Here is a 17,965-nt window from a genome sequence, read left to right on the forward strand (position 1 = left end):
TATATTTTCTTAACAATTCTAAAATTCCCCGTTCCCTCTAAGGATAAATAGATTTCATATAAAATTTAACCTATGTGACTACAGTTCTCTAGTTAGCAAGAATCACCTCATGTTGATATTTAATTTTCAAAAATCATATTATTCTAAAATTATATTGCTTAAGCATTTTATGTCATATAACAGAATGGGGGTGACCAGCTTCCATGCCATGTTTCAGCTAGTAGGAGAGGGAGCACGAAGCAAGGCTGCTTCTTCCACAGAGAAGAAGCACCAAGTCAGAGCATCCTCACATTTGTAGCAGAAGCGAAGGGGAGGGTCCTCCCTGATCCTATAGGCATGTCCTTGATACTCACAGCTGAAATGAGTCCCTGGGACCACTGTTAGTCATTCACTGCGTTGGCAGGGATGGTGCCCACCTGCGAAACAGGAGGCGTGAGGCTCACTGCCCCACACATCCCTTACCACGGGGCCTGAGGGCTGCAAGCAGCCTGAGGAAAAGGGAGAACTCGCCACAGCCCTAGATTTTCTTTCTCCTTTCCAGCCTTACCTTTCCTTGGGCCACTAATTTTCACTGGGCTGCTGAGGCTGCTTTCACCAGGACGTTCGTGGCTGCAGCAATGTATTTATCTGTTTCCAGGAACTGCTCCTCAAAGTTCAGGCTCTCATCTGCTTGCTGCGGGCAAAAGCAGGGCATAAGTCCCAGGCAGGGGTGCTGGGACAGATGAGGCAGAACAGGAAGATGGCTGTGGGGGGCACATTAGAATCATAGAATCATAGAATGGTTAGGGTTGGAAGGGGCCTTCAAAGGTCATCTAGTCCAACCCCCCTGCAAGGAGCAGGGACATCCCCGACTAGATCAGGTTGCTCAGAGCCTCATCCAGCCTGGCCTTGAATATTTCCAGGGATGGGGCAACCACCACCTCTATGGGCAACATGTTCCAGTGTTCTACAACCCTCATTGTAAAAATTTTTTTCCTAATATCTAATCTAAATCTACCTCCCTCTATTTTAAAACCATTACTCCTTGTCCTATCGCAACAGGCCCTACTGAACAGCCTCTCCCCATCTTTCTTGTAGGCCCCCTTGAGGTACTGGAAGACCGCTATAAGGTCTCCCCGGAGCCTCCTCTTCTCCAGGCTGAACAGCCCCAACTCTCTCAGCCTGTCCTCATAGGAAAGGTGCTCCAGCCCTCTGATCATCTTCGTGGCCCTCCTCTGGACCTTCTCCAACTGGTCCATGTCCTTCTTGTGTTGGGGGCTCCAGAACTGGACACAGTACTCCAGGTGGGGTCTCACCAGGGCAGAGTAGAGGGGGAGAATCACCTCCCTCGACCTGCTGGCCACGCTTCTCTTGATGCAGCCCAGGATGCGGTTGGCCTTCTGGGCCGCAAGGGCACATTGCCTGCTCATGTTGAGCTTCTCATCCACCAGCACTCCCAAGTCCTTCTCCTCAGGGCTGTTCTCAATCCATTCCCCGCCCAGCCTGTATTTGTGCCTGGGATTGCCATGACCCAGGTGCAGGACCTTGCACTTGGCCTGGTTGAACTTCATGAGGTTGGCACGGGCCCACCTCTCCAGCCTGTCAAGGTCCCTCTGGATGGCATCCCTCCCTTCCAGCGTGTCGATGGCACCACACAACTTGGTGTCATCAATGAACTTGCTGAGGGTACACTCTATCCCACTGTCCATGTCGCCAACAAAGATGTTAAACAGGGCTGGGCCCAACACGGACCCCTGAGGGATGCCACTCGTGACTGGTCTCCACTTGGACATTGAGCTGTTAACCACCACTCTCTGAGTTCAGCCATCCAGCCAACTCCTTATCCACCAAGTGGTCCGTCCATCAAACCCATGTCTCGCCAGTTTAGAGAGAAGGATGTCATGCAGGACAGTGTCAAAAGCTTTGCACAAGTCCAGGTAGATGATGTCAGTTGCTCGTCCCTTGTCCACTGATGCTGTCACCCCGTCATAGAAGGCCACCAAATTGGTCAAGCATGATCTGCCCTTGGTGAAGCCATGTTGGTTGTCACCAACCACCTCCTTGCTCTCCATGTGCCTTAGCATGGTTTCCAGGAGAATCTGCTCCATGACCTTGCCAGGCACAGAGGTGAGGCTGACCAGCCTGTAGTTACCTGGGTCTTCCTTATTCCCCTTTTTAAAAATTGGGGTTATGTTCCCTCTCTTCCAGTCATCGGGGACCTCACCAGACCACCATGATTTCTCAAATATGATGGCCAGTGGCTTGGCAACTTCATCCGCCAGTTCCCTCAGGACCCGCGGATGGATCTCATCAGGTCCCATGGACTTGTGCACCTAAGTTCCTCAGATGATCCCGAACCTGCTCTTCCACATTGGGGATGTGGAAGGCAGCAGGAGCACAGGAAAAGAGACTGGCTGTTGGATGGGTCTTCCCATGTGTCGTAGTTCAGCCCCGATCGGGACCAGACTACGCAGTCTCTCTCTCACTCCCCCCACCCTCCGAGAGAACAGGGGGAGATGATATAAGAAAAACGGCTCAAGGTTTGAGATAAGGACAGGGAGAAATCCTTAAAGTTACTGTCACGGGCAAAACAGACTCGACTTGGGGAAAACTATTCATTTATTTCTAAAACTAGCAGGAGAATGAGACAGGGAACAAGATAACCTCCCCCCACCCCTCCCTCTTCCCGGGCTTAACATTATCTCTACTACCTTCCCCTCCCGAGCGGCACGGGGGGGGAAAGGGAATGGGGGTCGCGGTCAGTTCATCACGCGTTGTTTTACGCCGCTGTATCATCGTCAGGGGAAGAACTCCTCGCATTCCTCCTCTGCTCCAGCGTGGGGTCCCTCCCACGGGCCACAGTCCTTCATGAAACTACTCCGGCGTGGGTCATCTCTTCCACGGGGTGCAGTCCCTCCAGAACAGCTGCCCCAGTGGGCCCTCCACGGGCCACAGCCTCCTTCAGGCCTCCACCTGCTCTGGCGTGGGGTCCTCCACGGGCTGCAGGTGGATCTCTGCCCCTCCGTGGACCTCCATGGGCTGCAGGGGGACAACCCGCTCCACCATGGTCTTCACCACGAGTTGCAGAGGAATCTTGGCCAGGAGCCATATTACTCCTCCCCCTCCTTCTGAACTGACCTTGGCGTCTGCAGCCGTTCCTCACAACAGGCTGGCAGACGTCTCTCAGGATCTTTTTTACATCTTATTCACTTCTCATCTCCTCTCCACTTCTTGCAGCCGGGCCGGGCCGAGTTAGGCCCAGTCGGCTGCCCGGCGGGAGGCCAGAGGGTGAGGCCTGCAAGGCCCATGAGGCTCGCGCCTCCCCCTCTCTGCCCCCCTGCTCAGCTGCTTCACATCTTCTCCTCCTCTTTTTCCTGTTTTCCCCTACTTAAATACGTTATCGCAGAGGCGTTATCACGGGACATTCTGCTACCAATTGGCTCGGCCTTGGCCAGCAGCAGGTCCACCCTAGGCCCGGCCGAGTCCACTGAACAAAGGGGAGCGACTTCTAGCAGTTTCCTACAGAAGCTACCACCTTAGGCCCCCCCTCACTAACAAAACCAGAACACCATGCGTGACCTTTCACATCTGGCTGAGGCCCAGGCAAGAGAGCCCCAGCCTGCCCCAAGCTGTGCATGGGGCTCAGCACCACTACACCTTGGGCTTGGCCCTTGGTTTCAGCTGCTCTAGCTTCTTGGCTGCAGCCTCAATGGCAGCTGCTGCTCCCAGCAGCTCATTCTCAGCAATGACTGTCGGGTCTTCTGGGTCAACCCACTCCGTCCCTAGAAAAAGCAGGAAGTGAGGCAGGTTAAACCTGCGTGCGACCTCATTTCTGACTTGCCCTACCTCCTCCAGCAGCTGTTGAGCCCTCTACCCTAATCTCAGTCCTTAGTCCTGCCCTTTTGAGCAGGACCTTTCCTTACCTTTCATGGCCTTGGCTGCCTGAATGAGCTCGGTGACAGAGCTGGCCACACACTTGGAGTAGCCTGCCAGCTGCTGCTTCAGTTTGTGAGTTGGCTTCTGTAGGATCTGTGGGGAAGGAGCAAAGGTAAGCACCTGGAAAAGAGAGGGCTCCACTGGCCTGTTCAGGGTGCGCTCCCCAGGGAAGGAGAGTAGGATCTCCCAGCCCCACTGCATGTGTGTATGTGTTGGGCATTGTCTGTTATGCTTTCTCAAGTGACTCTGGCTGGTCTCCTCCTGCCTGAGGATGGGATGAGCGTCTGCAGCTTCTGGGACATCTTGCAGACACAAGTCCTTCAGTGCAAGCCTTCCTGTACTCAGTGGCTACCCCCTCCAGGATTTCTCCTCTGCCTTCCCCCCCCCCCCCAAAAAAAAAGTATTTTAAGCTCCAGAAGCATTTCCCCCTTGCTGGCTCCATTTTGGAGGTTTGTCTGCAAACACAGGATGGGCAAGGGGAGGACCCTGGAGCCACATCCCATCCCAGGAGGGCTGCCCCAACCAGCGCAAGGTGGCAGGCAGAGCCACAGGGGTCCTTTGTTGGGTGTTGGATATCTGGAGAATCAAGGACACTTAGTGAACAATCCAGACTGAATGGAGTTGTTACGTTTGTGAGCAGCAGGCTTCAAGGACATCATGGAGGCCATCTGTGAGAAAGTGATGAAGCAACCTTGAAAGGAGGAGGAAAGGCTGGTGTACGTGACTGAAAGCAGAACGCCAAGCAGGCTGCAGGTGGAGAGGACCGTGCGCGTGAACAAAGAGACTTAACAAATCATATTTTAGCTAGGAGCGCGTGCATGATATAGTTAGCCAATTAGTAAAGAGCTTGTGCATGATAGTGAGAGAAGGAGTTAAAGAAATCTTAATAGATATGGCATTGATTAATTATTGCTGTGCATCCTAAGGAATCAAGTTGATAAATAGTGCTTAATGTTTTGTTAACTACTTGCTTAATAATTTGCTAACCATTGTGCAAACTATTTGAAGCAGAAAGTCTTGCAATTCTTCACGAAAGACAGTTCCCGGTAAGGACTAGGGGGGTCGCTTCAAGAACCAGCTAAAACCGACCCTGCAGCTTGAATGAAAGCCAAGGGATAACTGAGTTTGCGCAAGAACAAAAGGTTACTAGCGGTGACGAAGAGGAGTCACCTGCCTTCATCCCCACGACCCCCGACGACCACCACCAGGAGGCACTGCGCAAGCCCAGACAGGAGGAGTTTATGAAAATGACCCCTTGGGACTAATTTTAATACGAAGCGGGGATAGGTCATGCATATGTATAGGCGTATTGTGAAACTTTATGTATATGTAACATTTGGTTGTATAAATTTAAAGTGAGTTGCCACGTAAGGCGCGCACGGTTTTGGTGGGACTACCCCCCTGTGCTGCCCAGCGCTGAATAAACATACCTACTTTACAATCTCACAGATTGTGGAGTCCGTTTTCCACACGTCAGTTTGGCGAGCCAGCCAGGAGGATCTCTGCTTGGCTGCGGGATCGACTGCGGAGCGGACGCCCCTAGGCGCGCCCCGAGCACTTTCCTCGGAGGAGCCTCCGCTGCCAGCCGCTCACCGCAGGAGCAGACAACAACCTCCTGAAGCCGCGGGCCAAACGGTATGTTTAATGGTAGGGGCCTGTAAGTCGTACGCGTGGCTGGGGCAGCTGGTAAATCACGCAGAGACGTCTGGCGTGCAGCATAGTCCCCGTTGGTTGGGTACCCAGGTTAGTTTGGAGCATCAAAGGGGACTCGCTGACCGATAGAGCGGCCGCTAGCGATCTTGGGGGTAGATCGAGCGAGTCCGAGGTAACCGCTGCATCCCATTGCTGGGAGCCAGGACGGACCTGCTGATGATCGGTACATGAGAAGCAGGAGAAGGGTAAGCGGGCCTCTTTAACCCGGATTTGGAGATAGTTTAACATCAGTAGGTGAGTTTGTTCTTGCAACCATTTTGCAGCTGCTTTAAAAGGCTGGTATGAATGAGGGATCCCTGTGCTGTATGGTTAAGAGAGTGTGGTTGAGTGATTGATTGTAAGTGTGGTGTGGAGGAGTGAAATAGTTAGTCTAAATTTGAATCATTCATTGAGACCCTCTCACAGAGGAAATATAAAATGGGTAACACTCAAGGGGGAATATTAAGGAAAAGCCCCCTGGGCTGCATACTCGCCCACTGGAAAGATATTGCTGGGGGTGGAGGTACGGAAAGTAAAAAGACTCTTATTAAATATTGCAATCAGTGGTGGCCATTGTATAAGTTAGAGGGTGAAGTCAAGTGGCCGTTTAATGGAACGTTGGATTACAATACTTTGTTGCAGCTTATGTTGTTTCTTAGAAGAGAAGGGAAATGGGACGAGGTGTCGTATGCAGATATGTTTTTTTTACCCTACGAAATCACCCAGAGTGGCAAAGGGACTGTGGGATGATATCCCCGCAGGATCCTATGGTGCTCGCACTCGAACGGGAGAACAAGGGGGGTGGAGGCAGGTTAAAAAGGTGCTGTTCATCATGCAGCATTGGGCAGAGGTGTACGAAAGCAGATAAAGTACGCCAGGTTCCAGAACAAGATTTAAGTGAATTGTTTAAACCTCCCCCCCTGATCACAGGACCAGGACGCAGACTCGGAAGGGACATCGAATCCCCCTGATAGCCCTGTATCTTCCCGTACTAGACAGAAATCTGCTCCGACAATCTTACAAGCACCCCTCCGGGAGGCGGTGGGGCCGGATGGCGGAACAATGTTAATTAAAGTACCCTTCTCCACCGCTGACTTGGGAGAGTGGAGAAAAATTGCTAAAGATTACAGAAGCGATCTGGTAAGTGTGGCTAAACATTTCCAGTTCATTGTAAAACAACATAATCCGGACTGGAAAGACATACAACTGCTATTAGAATACATGACTGAAACGAAGAAGCAGTTGATTTTAAAAACGGCAGGAAATCTAGCCGAGGATTATTATAAAGTTACCGGGGGAGATGTTAAGGAACACTTCCCCCTCCAGGACCCGAAATGGGAGGTAAACAGGTCAGTACATATGGAAAGATTGCAGGAATATCAGGAGTGGATTTCGAAGGGGATGGAACGGGCAATCCCTAAGACTATAAATTGGTCAGCCTTATATGCAATTAAACAAGGTCCTTCCGAGTCTCCATCTGAATTCCTGGATCGCCTGAGGGATGTGATGCGTCGTAGCACGCCGCTGGACCCGGGGTCTGAGGTAGGGATACAGCAACTAGTTTCTCTGTTCCTGGGTCAGTCTACGGGGGACATAAGACGAAAGCTTCAAAAGTTGCGTCCTGCGGAAAGCAGGAATTTAGAGATATTGCTGGATGAGGCTTGGAGAGTGTTCAGTAATAGAGAAGAAGGGTATCGGCAGGGACAAAGAAGGTTGGTGGCTGTCGTTCGGGGAGATGGGGAGTGGAGAGGTAGGCGAAATCAGCCTCGGTTGGGGTTGGAAAAGGATCAGTGTGCAATGTGCAAGGGCTTTGGCCACTGGAAAAAGGAATGCTCAAGGAACAAGAAAGAAGGCCGGAGGATCCCGGCGAATGCGAGGATAGCTAATGTGATAGAAGACTGACGGGAACCTGGGGAGTCTACCCTAGCGGATCCACTGGTTATAATTAAGCTAGGGGAAAAACAACAACAAGTAGAATTCTTAGTAGATACAGGGGCAACATATTCGGTTCTGAATCAAGCTTTGATGCCCCTGGGAAATGATTATGTCATGGTAAAAGGAGCGACTGGCCAAAGTGAAAAGGCATATTTTTGTAAGCCTCTAAAATACAAATTGGGAAAACAATGGGGTATCCACAAATTTTTATATATGCCCAACTCCCCGAAAGCACTTTTGGGAAGAGATCTATTGGAACAATTGGGAGCAAAGATTATATTTGAAAAAGGAGAAATTACTCTGGAGGTAAAAGATCAGCAATATATTCAGATATTGAGTCTAACCTTAACCAGTCTCCCCTCAGAAGGAAAAATTAATGAGGAAATCCTAAACCAAGTGTACCCGGGGGTATGGGCTACTGATGTACCTGGAAGGGCGAAAAGTGCTCCACCTGTTGAAGTTAAGGTTAAGGAAGGCCGACGACCGGTAAGAATTAAACAATATCCCCTAAAGAAGGAAGACAGAGAAGGAATCCGGCCGGTGATAGAAAAATTTCTACAGTTAGGACTATTAAAGGAGTGTGAGTCAGAATTCAATACCCCTATATTACCTGTTCGGAAACCCGATGGGTCATATAGGGTGGTCCAAGACTTACGGGCAGTGAATAAGATAACTGAAGACCTCTACCCAGTAGTGGCCAATCCATATACCCTGCTGACTGTGTTAACACCTGAACTAATTTGGTTTACTGTTTTAGATTTGAAGGATGCTTTCTTTTGCCTCCCTCTCCATGAAGCCAGTCAAAAATTGTTTGCATTCGAATGGGAAAACCCTAAAAGTGGTCGGAAGACCCAGCTCACTTGGACGGTGTTGCCACAAGGATTTAAAAATAGTCCTACCATTTTTGGGAATCAGCTTGCAAAAGACTTAGAATCCTGGGAAACCCCATCTGAGGAAGGAAAATTGTTGCAGTATGTAGATGATATCCTGATTGCCACGAAAACAGAGGAAGACTGTATGGCATGGACAGTGAGTCTGTTGAATTTCTTGGGACTCCAGGGATACCGTGTCTCTAAGAAGAAAGCCCAGGTAATGCAACGTAAAGTGAATTATTTGGGCTATGAAATTAGTGCGGGGCAGAGAACTTTGGGACAGGCCCGCAAAGAGGCAATATGCCAGACTCAGAGACCTCAGACAGTAAAGTAGTTACGGACTTTTCTGGGAATGACCGGGTGGTGCCGATTGTGGATCTATAATTATGGACTGCTTGTTAAACCACTGTATGCTCTGACAGCTACTGAGCAGAAGCACCTTGAGTGGAACAAAGAGACCGAACGAGCCTTTGAGCTACTGAAAAAGGCGTTGATGTCGGCCCCGGCCTTAGGACTCCCAGATGTGAGTAAGCCGTTTCTTCTTTTCTCCCATGAGAAACAGGGTATTGCCCTGGGAATATTAGCACAAGATCTGGGTCCATATCGACGGGCAGTTGCCTATCTCTCTAAGCAGTTAGACGCCACTGCAAAGGGTTGGCCTGGATGCCTACGGGCGGTTGCAGCTGTGATACTGAACATACAGGAAGCCCGAAAGTTTACCCTGGGCCAGAAAATGACTGTTTTGGTGTCTCATACAGTATCAGCAGTACTGGAAGCAAAGGGTGGGCACTGGCTCTCTCCACAAAGATTCCTGAGATATCAAGCTGTATTAGTAGAACAGGACGATGTGGAAATCGTGGTCACTAACATTGTCAACCCAGCTTCTTTTCTCAGTGGGAACACAGGAGAACCAGTGCACCATGACTGTTTGGAAACCATCGAAGCAACATATGCAAGCCGCCCAGACCTGAAGGATAGCCCCATGGAAAATGGGGAAAACTGGTTCACAGATGGGAGCAGTTATGTCTTAAATGGCAATCGACATGCGGGATATGCCATCACTACCAGCCAGCAGGTAATAGAGTCAGGGCCTTTGCCCATGAACACCTCCGCACAGAAGGCAGAAATAATTGCCCTAACCCGAGCCCTGGAGTTGGCCCAGGGCAAAACTGTGAACATTTACACGGACTCAAAATATGCCTTCGGAGTTGTGCACGCACATGGAGCAATCTGGAAAGAAAGAGGACTATTGAACTCCCAGGGGAAAAAAAAAAAAAAAAAAAAAAATCAAACATGCAGAAGAAATTTTGAAGCTACTAGAAGCTGTCCAGCTCCCTGAGAAAGTGGCAATTATGCATATTAAGGCACACCAGAGAGTGAGCTCCGATTTGGAGAAAGGGAATGAACTGGCGGACAGAGAGGCAAAACAAGTGGCCAAAATGAAGGTGAGAATAGAAGGGGCTCTAATTACCACAGTGAGACAGGTGACTCAACAGTGTGACCTTTGCCTCCAGACTAATCCAAAAAAAATACTTCCAAACCAGAAATGGGCCAGATTGGGAAGGGCAATGGGCCTGGACAACAATGGCAGGTTGATTTTACAGAACTTCCAAGAAAAGGGGGGGGTATCGCTATTTGCTGGTATTAACTGATACCTTTTCAGGTTGGCCAGAAGCGTTCCCAACTAGGACAGCCAAGGCTCGGGAGGTAACTAAAGTGTTGGTACAAGAGATAATACCACGTTTTGGGGTTCCAGCAACCATATCCTCTGATAGAGGACCACATTTTGTCTCAAAAATAGTACAACAAATTAGTCACCATTTGGGAATAGATTGGCAACTTCATACCCCATACCGCCCTCAGTCGAGTGGCCAAGTAGAGAAAATGAATCACTTAATCAAACAGCAAATTGTGAAATTGGGACAAGAAGCAAACTTAACGTGGCCTCAGTCACTCCCTTTAGCCCTTCTGCGTATACGAACGAGACCAAGGGCAAAGGAAGGACTGAGCCCCTTTGAAATTCTGTATGGACGACCCTATGGAATACAGAGGGGAATGTCTACGCAAGCTGGGGATGAAATTATGACTTTCTACATGGTGGCATTGGGCAAACAGCTCAATAAAATTGGAAAGCATGTAATTGGGACCCGGGGAAGAGGTCTAGATGAACCTGTGCATGATATACAACCTGGAGATTATGTATATGTAAAGTCTCTTGCAGAAAAAACCTTGGAACCACAGTGGGAAGGACCATACCAGGTACTCCTCACCTCCTTTACAGCAATCAAGATCAGAGAGCAGAATGCCTGGATACACCACACTAGGGTAAAAAAGGCACCACAAAAACTCTGGACTTCTGAAGTTCAGGGACCCCTAAAGCTTAAACTGAGAAGGTAGAATGTGGATTAATAATAGATCCATAATCCTTTGTATAGCAATTCGATGCGGCTTGTGGTGTTTTAAGAATACAGGAGATTCCTACAGTGAATGGAAAAGAAACCAATTACGACAAAGGCTTGAGTCTAACAAATATTTTGAAAAATGTTAGATAGAGAAACACTATACTAGAATTAAATTAAATACAGTAAAAGAATTTACTAATTTTCTAGAAAAGGGGGGACTGAGAGAAGGAGTTAAAGAAATCTTAATAGATATGGCATTGATTAATTATTGCTGTGCATCCTAAGGAATCAAGTTGATAAATAGTGCTTAATGTTTTGTTAACTACTTGCTTAATAATTTGCTAACCATTGTGCAAACTATTTGAAGCAGAAAGTCTTGCAATTCTTCACGAAAGACAGTTCCCGGTAAGGACTAGGGGGGTTGCTTCAAGAACCAGCTAAAACCGACCCTGCAGCTTGAATGAAAGCCAAGGGATAACTGAGTTTGCGCAAGAACAAAAGGTTACTAGCGGTGACGAAGAGGAGTCACCTGCCTTCATCCCCACGACCCCCGACGACCACCACCAGGAGGCACTGCGCAAGCCCAGACAGGAGGAGTTTATGAAAATGACCCCTTGGGACTAATTTTAATACGAAGCGGGGATAGGTCATGCATATGTATAGGCGTATTGTGAAACTTTATGTATATGTAACATTTGGTTGTATAAATTTAAAGTGAGTTGCCACGTAAGGCGCGCACGGTTTTGGTGGGACTACCCCCCTGTGCTGCCCAGCGCTGAATAAACATACCTACTTTACAATCTTACAGATTGTGGAGTCCATTTTCCGCACGTCAATAGGGAATTAGAAGGGCTATATTAACCGGGATGTATCAACAATAAAGCGGCATTTGCTTGATCATATTGGTCGTGTGCAGTGTCCGTGACTTCCGCGTCAACAGTTGGGGGCAAGGAATATCAGAAGCCCTGGGACTGAAAAATAAGGGACTTTCTAAGAGAAGCAAAATGGAGGACACCTCGTGGTGGGAAAAAGATAAGGGACACCTGGTGGTGGTTAGAGGAACTATGGGTATAAAAGCACGGAAACAGTAAGAATAGTCGGCTCTCTGCCTAGCTTGCAGTAGGGTCTGAGAGTACAACTGTGACTATGCTCTAACAACTGGACTATGCTCTAAACAACTATGCACCAACAGTCCTTCACCAGGGCAAGGGGGCAGACATGCACATACCATGGCATGTGCGTATGCATCCATATGCACAAGCAGAGCTCACTGCTGGCCTGACTCACACCTCACAGGTAGCAGCTACCCTGTCAGCTAGAGCAAGTGTGACTACACGTACACACACACATAGACTCCAGGGTCCTTGCAGACACACATGAGTGCCACCCCAGCTGGGCACACAGACATGCCATGAGCAAGGCTCATGCTGAGATTGGGGAGAGACTGTTCAGTAGGGCCTGTTGTGACAGGACTAGGGGTAATGGTTTTAAAATAGAGGGAGGTAGATTTAGATTGGATATTAGGAAACATTTTTTTTACAATGAGGGTGGTAGAACACTGGAACATGTTGCCCATAGAGGTGGTTGATGCCCCATCCCTGGAAATGTTCAAGGCCAGGCTGGATGAGGCTGTGAGCAACCTGATTTAGTCAGGCATGTCCCTGCTCCTTGCAGGGGGGTTGGACTAGATGACCTTTGAAGGTCCCTTCCAACCCTAACTATTCTATTATTCTATGATTAGACACCGGCAGGCACTCCAATGTCACCTTACTCAACAGCTGATAGGGAGGTAGGGAGGGAGAAGAGAGAAGGCAGCAGTGAACACCTCGGCTGGGAAATATGAGTGCTGGGGATGGGGAGCACAGGAAGGTGAGTGCTCTCTGGTGGGGGAGTGAAGGGCAGCCAAGAGGAGAGGTGAGAATGAAGGATCAAAGGCCTCAGGTGGGGAGCTGTGCTGCCAGCATTAGCTCATATTTCAGCCTCGGGGGCCAGGGTGCCCAGACCCAGAGGCTCCTGGGACTAGAGGAGCCACCTACACCCAGAGTAGCTGCAGAGCCACTATCCTCCTCACCCCTCTTTGCACCTTATTTCTCCCCACCCTGAATTGCTTCACTACAGTTTTCAGCCACCTGATCTCTGCTTTTGGAGAGAGGCCTATTTTTTCCAAATATCAAGTCTCAGTGGAGGTTCAAATTCCTTCCCTTCCCCCAGTGAAACATGCAGGCTTTCCCACTCTTCTGCCAGGACCCATGTTTTCCATCTCAAGTCAAGTAATCCCCTTTCTCAAACCCTAACCATGCTTGTTCATGCTCCATGCAAGGTGCTGGTTCCCATGGGGATCCAGTGTACAGCAATGGTCTTGCTGCTGCCAGAGAGTAAGGCAGCATTGCATCTGCCATCTCCCTTCCCATTCCCCTACATCCTTCCTGCTCATGGCTTTCCAGGAACCTGCTGCCTTCTGATAAGTTTGACCCATGCGCTTCATTCCTGACTTCATAGGCCAGAGTGCTACGGAGGCTGGGGGAGTCATGACTTTATTCTGGACTCGCTTGCATGAGGTCATCCCAGCAAAGTCACTAGAGCTGCATGGGGCTTGGAGTCCCCACACAGCTGATAGAGTTGGCTCCAAGTTAATGTAATCCTGGTGTGAAAATGTAAACTGACCTTGAGAAAAAGAACAGCAGAGTCATAAAATTTAACATAACAAAGTACTTTCAGCAAACACTAGCCGAAATCAAGATAAGGGGGGGCTTAAGGAATTTACAAGCAGAGCGATGAGCCAAGACAAGACCCTATATGGAAGAGAGACTCAGAGTTCAACTAGCAAACGCAGTGAGGAGGAGTATTTACTTCATCCCTCGACCACCAGAGGCCTCGTAAAGACCACCAGAAAGAACCTCTGCGTATGCAAAGATAAATATTTGCATATATTAATGAGGTCTCGGAAATCTGTTGAATATGTATGATTTTGCAACATATATTCTCTGTGATTTTGCCTGTTCATTGGTGCACTCGTGGTGGAGCAATCCCCATGTCACTGAATCTGGTATCAAACTCCTTAACACCAATGTAGCATTAAGAAGCAGGCATTCTTTATTGTGGTGCTGGATGCACGGGGGATCCTTCCACCTAGCGTGCATGCTGGTCTGGAAATCTGGACAGAATATATTTAGTGATTTCATGCATAATCATTAATAATTCCCAGAACACTAATACATAATCCTCAGTTTTCCTAGTAATCATTATCATATTTCCCATCCACTTGCACATGCTCAGTCTTTTGAGTCAAGGGTCTTCTGGTGGTCTTGGGGGTCATCGGAGCGCCCCTTCCTCAAATTCACTGGTCAAACCCCTCCTTAAAATCTCCATACATGGTCTTGAGAACAGGTCGCATTGCTCCTTGATTTTCTGGCTCCAAAGTAATGGCTCAGGGCCTATCTCCACAGCTGGTGTTTGAGGCCTACCTTTGTTCTGCCACCTTTCTTAATTACCCCAGACATGCTAGGCTAACAAACGAGATATTTTAATAGCTCTAAGACTCCCTGTTCCCTCTAAGGACAAATAGATTTCATATAAAATTTAACCTATGTGACTACAGTTCTGTAGTTAGCAAGAATCACCTCATGTTGATATTTAATTTTCAAAAATCATATTATTGTAAAATTATGCTGATTAATCATTTTTATGTCATATAACATTTCCCCCCCTTCCAAAACAGAAACAATGGATTTCTAAAGAAATAAGACCTTTAAAGTTAACACTCTCTCATTTTTTATGAATTATACAAAATCATATCAAAATATGGAATCTATCAAAGGAATTTTAGTAGTAGTGTTAATAATACTTTTTGTATTACTGATTATGGAAATTAGTTATAAGTAAATGAGATTTACTGAAAAAATTAAATAAGTCTCAAAGGGAGGAAATATTATATGACACAAAATGCTTAATCAATATAATTTTAGAATAATGAGAATGATACAGAGAAAAATGATGAGGAAATTCAGTTGTTAGTTGCACCTCCTAAAAAGATATCCCTAAAGCTGAGTCTGAGGGTTTGGATGATGATAAAGTTGGTAGTTCGATAGCTGGAAGGACAAAGGGCCAAAAACCTAGTGTACAAGCCCCTCCTAGACAGGCTGTTGGTCCTGGTGGTGGTCCTATTCATGTACGTGTACCATTTACTACTTTGGATTTATTAAATTGGAAAAAAAGCAGTAGGATTGTGTCAGGACAATCTGGAATGCATGTCCCTTCCAACCTAACTATTCTATGATTCTGTAGTACTCTTAAGAGACTGTGATGATGACACACAATCCAAACTGGAGTGACATTCAGGCTTTGTTGGAATATTTATTTACTACTGAGGAAAGAATGACCACGACAGAGAAAGCTAGGGAAGAGGTAGTCCAGGAACATGGAGAGGTGCTTAATATGAATCTCTGCCTTCCAAGGGGGGGACCCTGGGTAGGACTCAAATATTGGAGGGGAGTTCCAAAGAATAAAAGAAAACCAAAAATTTATTTTATATGAGACTCCACATGGGATTCAAAAACCACTGAACTGGGCAAAACTTTATGAAATACAACAGGGAGTTAAAGAACTCCCATTGGTCTTCTATGAAAGATTATGTGAAGCAGCTCAGAAGTGGACTAATTTAGAACCTGAGGATGAAAATAATTATAGACTTTTTAATATGTTATTCATTGGTCAGGCAGCACTCTACATGAGGAAGAAACTACAGAAAGTAGAGGGTGCTGATGGTATGACAATATCCAAGTTATTATCAATTACTTACAAAGTCTATAATAACTAATATACAAAGTCTCTAATACAAGAGTGAGAGGTAGAAGAAATTTAGAGAAGAATTTAGAGGCAGAGGAGGAAGCCACAGAAATATTGGGGAAAGTCACTGCAATACTCTGTCCTGGTTTAGCCCCACTCAGCAGCTAAAAGACCACACACTCACTCACTCCCCCTGCCTCACTGCCCCCCCCCCCCCGCGGGATGGGGAGGAGAATCAGGAAAGAAAAGGCAGCAAAACTCAGGGGTTGAAATAAAAACAGTTTAAGAGAACAACAGAGGAAAACAAAATAGAGATTGAAAAAAAAAAATCAAAACAATAGCAGGAAATACTTAAGCATGTACTTTACAGTACAATAGCTCACAGCAGATGCTGATGCCCATCTCCCTCTCTAGTAGTCAAAAAAAAAAAAACAAACACCCAGAAAAAAAAAACAACAAAGAAACAAAAAAACCCAACCTGCCTCTCAACACAGTCCCCATTCCCCCTTTATTTACTGAGCATGATGTCACATGGTGTGGAACAGCCCTTTGGCTCATTTGGGTAAACTTACCCCAGCTGTGTCCCCCAGCCACAGGAGCCACCAGCTCCAGTTCCTCTCCCAGCTCAGGTGAAAATTAACTCTATGCTAGCCAGAACCAGGACACCCTCTGCATGGTAGCTGGGACCAGTGGCACAGGCACCCGCTGGGCCAGCACCTCTCTCTCCCGTGGCAGGGCAGAGCTGAGGGTGATGGGAGTAACCCGCCCCATACCAGGGGTAGGTGACCAACGTTGCCCCTGTAAATAGCACAGCCAGAGCTGGCAGCCCCTTCGGTCACACGTGCGGCACTCTGGGATGGCAGAGCATGGCACAGCAAGAGCATGCAGCCCCTCGGCCACAAACACTGAGTGCTAGGATGGCACGGCATGGCACAGTGAAAGCATGCAACCCCCTCAGCCATACACAATGTGCCCCAGGGGTGGCACGGTGTGGGAACGTAGTCACAGACCCCCGCTGCATGCTAAGCGAAAATCATTTATTGTTACAGCTTAGGTGCTTATATACCCTCTGATCACCCAACCACCACCAGGTGTCCTTTATCTTGTTTTCCTTCTCTCGGAAAGTCCCTTGTTTCTCATTCCCATGGCTTGTGATACTTGTTGTCCCCAACAATTCCCCCTTCTTGTTTTAACAGCACAGCATATGCGCTTCTATCAAAAGTTCTTGTGAGGGCTGCTTGTAGACATCGTAAAATACAAGGGAGAACACATGCCATGGTCAACAAAACTATAATTATAATAATGGCTTCTTTCAAGAGTAACTGTTGTGGTTTTGTTTAGTGAGGGGGAGCCTAAGGTGGTAGCTTCTGTAGGAAACTGCTAGGAGTTGCTCCACTTTGTCTAGCGGACTCGGCCAGGCCTAGGGCGGACCTGCTGCTTGCCAAGGCCGAGTCAACTGGTAGGAGAATGGCCCGTGATAACGCCTCTGCGATAACGTATTTAAGAAAGGTAAAACAGAAAAAAAAAGAAGAGAGAAGAGAAGATGTGAAGAAGCTGAGAGGGGGCAGAGGCGGAGGCGCAGGCCTCATGGGCCTTGCAGACCTCACCCTCTGGCCTCTTGCCAGGCGGCCGACTGGGCCCGACTCGGCCCAGCCCAGCTGCAAGAAGTGGAGAGGAGATGAGATGGATGATGTGAAGAGATTCTGAGAGGCATCTGCCAGCCTGTTGTGAAAAACTTTTCTTGTGAGAGGAACGGCTGCAGACGCCAAGGTCAGTTCAGAAGGAGGGGGAGGAGTAATGCGGCTCCTGGCCAAGATTCCCCTGCAGCCTGTGGTGACAACCATGGTGGAGCAGGTTGTCCCCCTGCAACCCATGGAAGTCCATGGAGGGGCAGAGATCCACTTGGAGCCCGTGAAGGACCCCACATCAGGGCAGGTGGATGCCTGAAGGAGGCTGTGGCCCGTGGAGGGCCCGCTGGGACAGCTGTTCTGGAGAGACTGAACTCCGTGGAAGAGATGACCCACGCCGGAGCAGTTCCACGAAGGACTGTGGTGTACGGGTGGGACCCCACAACAGAGCAGGGAAGGAATGTGAGGAGTTCTTCCCCCGACCATGAAGCAGCGGCGTGAAACAACGTGTGATGAACTGACCGCAACCCCCATTCCCTCTTCCCCACTGTGCCGCTCGGGAGGGGAAGGTAGTAGAGATAATGTTAAGCTTGGGAAGAGGGAGGGGTGGAGGGAGGTGATCTTGTTCTCTGTCTTATTATCCTGCTATTTGTAGTAATGAATGAATAGTTTTCCCCAAGTCGAGTCTGTTTTGCCTGCGACGGTAACTTTAAGGATTTTCTCCCTGTCCTTATCT

The 17,965-nt window shown here is 48.2% G+C and overlaps 1 pseudogene; it reads right to left on the reverse strand.

Moving 5' to 3' along the window:
• Positions 1-380: 380 nt before the first annotated feature.
• Positions 381-17,965, reverse strand: part of LOC147596545 (non-lysosomal glucosylceramidase-like) — a 50,700-nt pseudogene continuing 33,115 nt past the window's right edge.

This window comes from Chlamydotis macqueenii, chromosome W, assembly GCF_036417535.1.
Source record: "Chlamydotis macqueenii isolate bChlMac1 chromosome W, bChlMac1.mat, whole genome shotgun sequence".
In the NCBI taxonomy this organism is placed as follows: Eukaryota; Metazoa; Chordata; class Aves; order Otidiformes; family Otididae; genus Chlamydotis; species Chlamydotis macqueenii.